This window comes from Crocodylus porosus, unplaced genomic scaffold, assembly GCF_001723895.1.
Source record: "Crocodylus porosus isolate Cpor-Errol unplaced genomic scaffold, CroPor_comp1, whole genome shotgun sequence".
NCBI lineage: Eukaryota > Metazoa > Chordata > Crocodylia > Crocodylidae > Crocodylus > Crocodylus porosus.
The window spans coordinates 38,265,742-38,275,795 of NW_017728915.1; the positions used below are offsets into that span (position 1 = coordinate 38,265,742).

The 10,054-nt window shown below is 47.3% G+C and overlaps 1 protein-coding gene across 1 annotated transcript in view; it reads left to right on the plus strand.

The window, feature by feature from the left end:
* Positions 1-5,295: 5,295 nt before the first annotated feature.
* Positions 5,296-10,054, plus strand: part of ZNF469 (zinc finger protein 469) — a 224,473-nt gene continuing 219,714 nt past the window's right edge. Inside the window, exon 1 of the mRNA XM_019536011.1 lies at positions 5,296-5,425. The gene's annotated coding sequence lies outside the window, so the exon portion shown is untranslated. The remainder of the gene's footprint in view (positions 5,426-10,054) is intronic.

A 10,054-nucleotide genomic window follows, 5' to 3' on the forward strand; every position in this document is an offset into this window, starting at 1 on the left:
TGATTCTCCTCATCTGAGCAAGTTCATTTCTAGGCTTGGTGCTTGAACATTGCTTTTCTGTTACCAAAGTGCTTTTTTAAATATGTTCCCATCAAGCTCCTGCAAAACATTCAGAGGGAATAAGAGACCTGGTATTATTATAGCTGTTGTGATGGCGATTCTCTTCTAGCTGTTAAGAGAGGTCTGTGGGTTTGGGGCAGAGGACCCTGACTAGATCAAGGTGATTTTTTTTTTTTGATGAATAGTTTATTCACTGAGAAATGCCATTTTGGGTAGGGGAAAGTATTTCCTGAATTTGGTACAAGTTGAAGCTGAAAAAAAAAATTGATTTTGAATGTCAGAATATTCTGAAATGAAATGTTCTGATCTTTGTTTTGAGACAAAAAAAATGGATGTTAAAGCTGGGGGGAAAAGCCCTCTAATAAAACGAAATGTTTGAATGAAACATTCTGGTCAACTGCAGAGACCCCTGCTTCAGCCTTTCCCAGTGAATCGGTAAATAAATCGATAAATAGTAAAGCTCCCGCAAACCAAAACCATCTCTGCCTCTCTTTCTCCACTGCAGAAACGGGGAGGGTAACACCTATGTCCGGCTCTGGGGATGCACGGATCAGTGTTTGCACACTGCTTACATATAAAGCTTGATTTTGAGCCAAGGGCTGCCTCTCGATTCATCTGCTCCCAAAACGAGAGCTGGTTTCAGTGGGAGAAGAACATGACCATCCAGTGCCCCCTCCTTTTCCAGTGGAGTCAATGGAGACCTTACCACTGTCAGGGGTGTATTTGTATCTGTTCATCTGAGACAAAAAATAAATGCAAAACTCTAGCCCTCTTGGTTCAGAGATGATACCTTTTATTAGACCAACTAAAAAAAATGCAAAAAAATTATTTTTTTCCTGCAGAAAAAGATTTTTTTGCAATTTCTTAGTTGGTCTAATAAAAGGTATCATCTCTGAACCCAGAGGTCTAAAGTTTTGCATTTCTTTTACCAATGCCAGGGCATTGTGGGGTGCCACCAGATCCTTTGAAGTGTGCTGCGAGGTGTGGAGGGATAAGTAGAGAAGCCAAGCAGATGAGGCTTGTCCCTCCCTGGATGATCCTCCACCCCCACTGCCCAGCCCCCGCATACGGAGGTAAAAAAAACACTGTCATCTATACAATTTACATAGACTGAATGGCCACCAGTTAAGACAATCAATGCATATTATGATTATATTATAAATTAATTATAACAGAATTAATATAAATAAATTAAGTTATATTACAATTATTATATTATCAATTGATTTTTGAACCTGGTGGCCACACAGTTCACAAAAGTCATGGAGGGGTGTCTTGAGGCTCAGGAGGGGGCACTTCACCCCCAGCGAGGGGTGCGTTGAGTCCAGAAAGGTTGAGAGCCACCGCTCGAAAGACGGCAGGTCTGATTCTTCCATAGCTCTGCAGGTACTTCGCGAAGGTTAGACGGTGCAATTCGTTGCCTGCCAAGGCAGATTTATATCCTCTGAATGAGCCCACAAGCTTCCTTATGACCTGGAGGGAGAATACTTGACAGAGGAAAGGTGAATTTCCTTTGAGTGGATGCGGTTAGGGTGCAGAGGGACTCTGGCTTCGCGGAGTCCTCGTCCCAGATTTATATGTGGGTCTGGAATCGAAAACAGGGCTCCAACATGGTCTTACCGGCGCCAGGGGAAAGCATACAATGAAGGCTTCATGATGTTGATAGGTTCTTGCATGGTTGGTTAATGTTAATATCCTATGCTTGAGAAAATCAGTGGAAAATGAAAACAGCCAAGTAAATGGCCCAGTAACTATGTAGTGTCCAAGTTACATTGCATTAAAACCCCATCCATCATGAAGGTTTGCCTCTGAGCATTCACTAGGTGCACACATTTCAAAAGCCTTAGCAAGTCCAGACATTACATGTTATTTTGCTGGCCTGTGGTAAACAGAAGGGCACGTACAGCTTGGCAGTTTTTAATGCGACTCGTCTTGAAACAGCAAATCCAATCGACACGTTATTCTCTTGTTTGTGCTAGATTTTGCACCTCTGTAACAGCTGGGGCAAGTGGAGAGCAGGTTTAGGGAAGGCAAAGCCCTGGAGTGTTGTGCTTAAGTGCCATGGTTAAATCAGGATAATTTGGGATCGGGAGCTTTCCCTGTTGGTCCCGGTTGTGTCCCCTGCCTGTATACTGGTGTGGCTAGGGCAGTAAACAGTTTGATAATAGTTGTTTTTTATACTCAGTGCAGTCCTGCTAATGATTTATGGTGGTCTCCACTAGCATGTGTCTCAGTGTCTTCAGTGCATTTATCCTGACAACTCCCATGAGAGGTAGGGAAGTCCTAAGTATGCCCATTTTACAGATGGAGAAACTAAGCCACAGAGAGGCTAAATTACTTGCCCCAGTTCACACAGAAAGTGTGTGCCAGAACCTGGTTTTTCCAAGCCCCGGACTTGTACCAAAACCACTTACGGGATGGACAGGACACTTGAGCAGCCCCTCCTAGGAGAAACCCCTCCCGGAGCAAGCAGCTAGCATGGATTTGGGGGTTAGTTACTAGCCTGGGCTGAGGGAGAGCTCACAGAGGTAATCATCACAATTGGGAAGCTCATTAGATGCAGCTGGGTCTGTTCAGGCTCAGCACTTTAAAGAAGAGTAGATTAATTAAGATACCTCTGGGGAGTTTGCCTGCTAGGAACTTGGGTGGGAGCGCTGGGGAAAGCAGGACCCGTGCTGTTGGGTTTGTGCAATCCTGCTGCTGGAAAGCTTGCATGCAGGGAGAAAGGGAAGGCAGCAAGGAGGCTGTTTGTGGCAACCTGGTCTGAGCTGTGATAAATGCTCCCTGGGGAGGGTGGTTTGTGCTCAGAATGAGCAGTGCAATGTCATGGGTTTGGGTGAGTATCCAAAGTGCAGAGGTGTCACCTGCTACCCGTGTATGTGTGCGGCACGTGTGTACACCTTGTCCACCACGGTGTAAAGGAAACCACGTGGTTCTGCATGCCTGACGCTGGTTGCTAGCTTCGGCCCCTGCTCGCTGGAGTGGCTCCTCTCTACTCCACTGTCTCATCAGCAAGGAGCTGGGTTTTCTTGGATTAAAATAAAATCCCCAATTTTGGGATTAAAAAACATAACCCAAAATCCACATTTCTGTGATCAAAATGAAACACCACTAGATATATCTATAACTATACACGCACATATAGATACACATAGCTATCTATCTGTCTATCTATTCATCTATAGATAGCTATGTGTATCTATATGTGCGTGTGTGTGTATATATAGACTGATATGTGTGTGTGTGGATATATATGTATAGCTAGATAGATATGTGTGTGTATGTAGACAGATGTGTGTGTATAGATATGTGTATATATGTATGTATTAGTGGCATTTCATTTTAATCATAGAAAAATGTGGATTTCAGGTTACTTTTTTAACCCAAAAATTGGGGATTTTTTTTATCAGAGCAAACCAGGATCCCTGCTCTTCAGGTTGCTTCACAACTCAGCTGAAGGCATATCTGCTCACGCTCTCCCAGCTTCTTGCTTTCTCAGGCAGCCTGGCTGCATTGTCCAGCTCTGTCGGCTGCCTTATAAGACCACTGCTGGTCTGAGAGGCAGGGCACGACGTGAAGGTGCATTGCACAGAGTTGGTCTCGGCTAGGAGAAATGCCACTGGATCGAGCTGTGGGGCGGGGGTGGCTTCCCCTGCTATTCAGCATGGGGCTTCTCATGGGATTGTCAGACTTGCCTCTCTTCATGCACATCCAGCTCATGGGCATGCAGCTGATGCACCAGCACCTCCAGACTTTGAACAAGTGGGGTTTTTCCCTTGAAGTCCCAGTCCTGTGGGTGCAGTTTCATAGTGTCATGGTTGTTAGGGGCTGAAAGGACCTTACAGATCATCGGGTCCAGCCCCCCTGCACATGGGCAGGAAAGCCCGCTGGTGTAGTTAGCAGCCTCTAAAGCTCATGCCTGCAAATGGAAATTGGGGTCCCAAAACAGCCCCTCCACACGGCTGCTCCTGAACTAGGAGAAAGTTCCTATTGGCCTCTTTCATCCCATATTTACAGTAGATCTATATTAATTTTGTAGCTGCTGGGCATGTGGGAGCCCTTTGCACCCGTGGCTTATGTGCGCTTCCAAATAAAGCACCCTCCGGGTCTTCAGCACACTCAGCATGACGGCACAGATGAATGATTATGTGTTAATTATTTACACGTGCACTTCATATCCCTGGCTATACATCTTGTGTGTGTGTGTGTGTGTGCATGCCTTTACACCGTAAAGAATATACTTCCAAATCCTCACGTAGCACGAGAACATTACAAACAAAACAAAAAAGAGAAAAAAAGGAAAAAAGAAAGGAGAAAACCCCATAAAAATCTCAAATGCCTGTTTTGAGACAGCGCTGACTTTCCCCGAGTGTGGTGAAAACAAACAGATGTTCTCAAAGGCCACGGTGACCTGGAAACTATTAATTAGGTAGCGAGTGAAAGAGGAGATTGCAGTGTTTGGATTTCCTTTAAGGATAATTATTTTTATCCTCTACTGATGTAGCACAGGACAGCTGCCTAACACCAACCTGCAGCTGGGTGGAACTGAGAGAGGAGCTGTAGGAAGGTGGAAAGAAAGGCGTTTACCCCTTCTGAGAGAGGTGACTGGTGGGACTGAACCAAGTGATTCACGTCAACATTTCAGCAAAGCCTGGGCACTTGGACAACCAAAATGTCAGCTTATGCCAGCCAAAGAGTGAAAAATAGCACTGCAAAAGGTGGCTGAGGAGCCCCAAGGGCCAGGCTGGACCTTTCTCTGTCCCTAGAAATGGACCCAACTCCAAACCTACCCTCCGTTGCAATTCCTCTGCAACCTTTTACACTTACTAATCTCATTGGCAATGCTAACATCTCACCCTGCGTGTGCAGGCATGTCTCATGATATATCCTGCTCCATTTTGCGAGTGGGCGTGTTATATGGGCCCAGTCCTACACGCTTCAAGGTACCTTCGACTCATATAAGCCTTGGCAGTTACCGAGGCCTCTTAAACTCAGTGCCTGCAAGGCAAGATTGAGAGAGAGCCAGACTTTATCCAAACTGGATTGGACCCTGCTATTCAGCAGTACAAGCAATGACCAGGGCTGTCTCCAAAGTTAGAGTCTGAATGCATCACTCAGCTTCAAATAGATTAAAGCTTGATGGGGCAGATCAGTGGGGTTTGGTTCATGTTCTTCCTTTTGCAGATTGTTTGAGTATTAAAGAATTTCCTGTTTTGTCTTAATTCCTTTAGGTTCCCAGAAGGCTTCTGCTGCCCGTCCAACCAACCGGCAAATGGCAATGCATGCATGAAACGGAAATTTCTTGCAGAAAACCACCTCGTTGACCTGTGCTGCAGCTAGCCCCAAAGAGAGACTGTCCTACAAGGTTTGTGATGTGTAATGCCGAGAGGGTGGAGCAGGAGATGGGAATATTCACTTCCATTAAAAAAAAAAAAAAAAAAAAGTTGGTTCAGCTAATGCTTGGCCCTTTTCTATCTGATTTCTGCCAGGGTTTGTATGACTAGGTCTTTGAGGAGTGACTGCTTTGTATTTATCTGCAAGGAAAGGTATTTTTGATGGAAGTGGGTACTTACCGGTCAGGGAGGAAATGATTTCACCCTGTTTAATAAAATGTTGCTCAGTCAGAGAGCAGAAACAAGGGTAAATAACCGTGTAGCAGCCAGAGAGCAGAAAAAATGGTATGTGACTATGCAGGAAGAAAATAAGCAGCGATATAGCTGGCGCGAAGGAAGTATAAAGAACTCGTCGGCTGTACAATGGAGGGAGAGACTGTTCCACTAACAAAGCAAACTAGTAAAAATCCAGTTCAGCTTATGAGTGCATTTGGAGACGAGAACAGGGCATGGTAGGAATAAACGCTTTGCTTTCTTGGCCTTGGACTTCAGTGTCCTCCTGGAGAATAACAATGTGCTATGTACCCACCCCATGCCTTCCCTGGCTCCTTCCTTGCACCCACCCATTTTGCACCAGCCACTACTTAGTGTTGTAATAACCAAGCTTTTTCCTCAGGGTGCACTGCTTTTGTCTGTCGTGGCTGTGCAGTTGGTTATTGGACCAGCCGCTGTTCTGCGCAAAGGCAGAGGGGCTAGCTTGCGAGACGGCCAAGCTCAGGGACAGCCTTGTTAGGAGCAGAAGGGGTCTGCCGCAGGGAGCCGGGCATCAGGAATTCCTCAAACTGGATGCACTGAAGTAGTGAGGATGGAAAATGGGTTACAAAGAGCTTCCTGCTCTCAGTCCAGCCTTTTCCTTCAGCCAAGATTAGAGAAGTACAAATAACACACATGCAGCACCTTTCATCTCAGGTACCTCCATTTTACAGATGGGGAAACTGAGGCAGTTTGGTTGCCCAAGGTCACCCAGCAAGTCATGAATAGAAGCTGGATGGGTGACTTCTAACAACCTGCCCCCACCATCCAGCCACGTTGGCCCCTCCAGTTTAACCTGCCAGCTTTTATGAGCAAATGCTGGCGGTTTAACCTGCCAGCTTATATCCAATGTCGCAATGTTGGGCTGCGCAGGGGAAGGGGGACTTTAACTCCAGCTCTTAAACAGTGCTCCCTCTGCTCGGCTGAGAGCGAGGGCTAATCTAGGCTCCGTGTTAATGGCCTGTGCTCGTTTTCTCCTGTCGTTTGCATGCTCTGCAACTCCCCCAGCCTTTAGTTGCATCCTGAGCTGCCAGGCACCTGGGGCCTGTGGTTAGCAGCCTTCGGATCATGGAAGTGAGAGGTGAACCTGGCTTGTCTCAGAGGAGTTGTGCTGTGTTTTCCTCTGGGGAGAGTGCCGGGGGGTGTTTTGAGACATCAGCTGCTTAATCCTGGATATGGCTGTGGCTGCTATGCAAGGGGGTAGGTCCAAATATCTGCCAGGAAGGAGGAGAGAGCAGCTCTGCACCTAGCAGAGAATGCACAACTAGTGCTAGTCAGCTGCACAGGGATTTGTCGGGGTTTAGTTCACTGCTGATCCTTTTTCTGTACCATGGCGGTGGGTCACGGAGGAGGTAGGACTGAGCCTGTCCTACCCAACCGAGTCCACCGACCTGTTCCAGAGCTGGGAGCTTTGCTGTCAGGCTGCTCCAGACTCATCCCCCTTGTCTGCCAGAGACCACTACTGGAGACGGAGGGTTTGAGAGTGAGTGATAACCGTCTACATCAGTTGGGGTCTGGCCCACCGGATAGAAGATTAGACTGGGGCTAGACTCTTCTCTGTTGGAGCCAGTGGGGGCAGGCGACAGGACAAGGAGCAACGGTCTCAAGCTGCAGCAAGGGAAGATGAGGGTGGATATTAGGAAGGATTTTCTCACTGGGAGGGTGGTGAAGCCTGGAACAGGTTACCCAGAGAGGTGGCGGGACCTCCACCCTTGGAGGTTTACAAAACCCAGTTAGACAAAGCCCTGGCTGGGATGATGTAGGTGGGCTGGTCCTGCTTGGAGCAGGGGGTTGGACTGGATGTCACCTCCTGAGGTCCCTTCCCACCTTCGTTTTCTATTATTCTGGGACACAACAAGGAACAATGCTCTCCAGTTGCAGCAAGAGAAGTTGAGTTTGGATATTAGGAAAAACTTTCTCACAAGGAGGGTGGTGAAGCGCTGGAACAGAGAGGTGGTGGAGTCTCCATCCTTGGAGGTTTTTAAGGCCCAGGTAGACAAAGCCTTGGCTGGGATGATCTAGCTGAGGCTGGTCCTGCTTTGAGTAGGAGGTTGGACGAGATGTGACCTCCTGAGCTCCCTCCCAACCCTCCTTGTCTATGATTCTAAGACCTAAAAAAGGCACATTTCTGCAAATTCATGCACTGGTGTCTGATTAAAAAGCTTCTAAGGAGCAAGGCAAAGTGAATGGAGGAACTTGGCATGGGCCGATGGACACACAGAGAATAAGTCATCTCAGATTTCCGTCTGAACCTGGAATGACTGGAAGCAATCTATTGGCTGACCAGTTCCCACGCCGCATTGGTTTGTTTCACTCGACACTTGCTGGTGTCTCTCCATGCTAGCAAACTAACTGATTACTTTGGGTCATGGCAGCCTTGCTGCCAGCGAGACAAGGACATACACAAGGTGAAGGGGGTGGGGCTGGGATGCCGTGCCCCCACCTGCCGAGCAAGCCAGCACTATCACATCATGCAGCGTTATCTCTGGTGAAGCTGGTCTCTGCTCATGGCTGAATCTCCGGGTTTGGGGCATGCATAGGCACCAAATGTAGTGTAGACGGTCTCTGCTCCTCCTTCGCCTACTTTGCTCCCAGGCAAGAGAAGGATGGGAAGGGCAGACTGAAATGTGAATACACCATTGCATAGCATATAGCGAGGATAACACTGAATTGCCCCAGAGGGATATTCGAGCGTAAATTCAGTTACTTAATTGATCAGGTGGTCCCTCATCAAGAGCATGAGCAACATGGTGAACAAGTATGCTCCATTTGGCCTTGTCTCTTGTCAGCCTGGCCATTGAATGCTTAAGTAATCCACTTCCATTGTCTAGGTCTTCATGACAACTTTCACAACACCTCATCTAGATCTAGGTCCTTGTGACAACTTTCTAGATCTAGGTCCTCGTGACCCCCACTCCAACCCCTCTTCCATCCCTACTTTTCTCTGAGTTGATGGTTTTCTTGCCTGGTGGACAACCTTCCTTCAAATCCTTTTCTAGGCCATCTCCTTCTATTTTTAGACCATGCCCCGTTACCAGTTGCACCAGTGTGGGCATGGTCAATCAAACGATCGTCTCGCAGAACATTATGTGATGCCCAGCAAAGGTTTACATTGGGAATCGCCTTGCTGTCAGCAGAGAGGGTGGAGCTTTCCATTCAGATATAGCCTCTTTAAAGACAGGTTTATCCAAACCACAGGAAAAAGTTGAGGAGGGCCAAGTCTGACCACAGCCCTAATTACCATGAAACCAAACCCTGGGCTGCTTTGTGCAAGTGCTTCCCTGGGTGGGATGGCCATAGTTTCTATAGAAAACATGAGGTGGGGAGTGAGGGAGTGGGGCAGGGACGAGAGCGGCTCCTGGTACCTGCTGCAGACGGGTTCTGGCTTTTGTTTCATTTTTGGCCGTTCCTTTCCTGGAGGCTTGGGGGGAATTTGCTGACATGGAAATCTTTGTTGATTTTTCCTTCTTCACACCTTTCCTTGGGGCCAAACTGAGGGATGAGGAGAAGAGGTGCAAGTTACGCACCCACAGGCCAGATTCTCATCTGCATTGCAACAGCGACAGGTGGAAAGATGTTGCTATAAAGCTGCCAGCAGCAGTGTTTAAGACAAAGAAGTTTGCCTGTTTTGTTGTATTCCTCCTTCCACTTTCCCGGTGGTTTTCTTGCAACCTCTCCCGGTGGGTAAGTCAGACTGAACGCTCTCATACGCATAGCATAGGGTAAGCTTGGGCTGGCAAACAAAACACATCTTAACTTGAGTTAAAATAGCAGTGGGGGCCATGTCGCAGGGATTTTCCACACCTCTGAATTTGGCCTTTGGGTGGAATTTGCAACCTGTGAATTGCTGTCTCTGATTTCACAAAGCAAGGTCCTTTCTTCTCTTTCCTTAATTTGAACTTTCCCTTTCAGAGACTTCACTAGCATGCCTTAGCCCCCAATATTGAGGCAGACACGTGGTGATAGCAATGCTGTGGTAGCTTCCTTAGCAGCTGCTTTTTGCTGATGCTCCTCTTTGCACTGTGGAGGGGAGAATCCTTTCCAAGTTTCATTTATTTAAGCAGGCTTCACTGAATCTGAGTAGGTTGGGAGCAAAGGAAAGAGTAACAACCCAGCAGCGTGTCTGATGCACTTTTAGAAGGGATAGGGCACTCAGTCCTTAACCTTTCTGCCCCAGTGAGGATGTAAAATTGTGCCGGTTAATGCCACATGTGATGGTGATGGTGGCTATTGGATGTGCACACTAGTTCACTGGGAGCTCAGCAGAGGATCCCCAACTTGTTTCAAAAGGAGCAATGAACAGCCATTATAGAGTAACCAGCTTCTCTCATAGACATCTTGTATTCCAG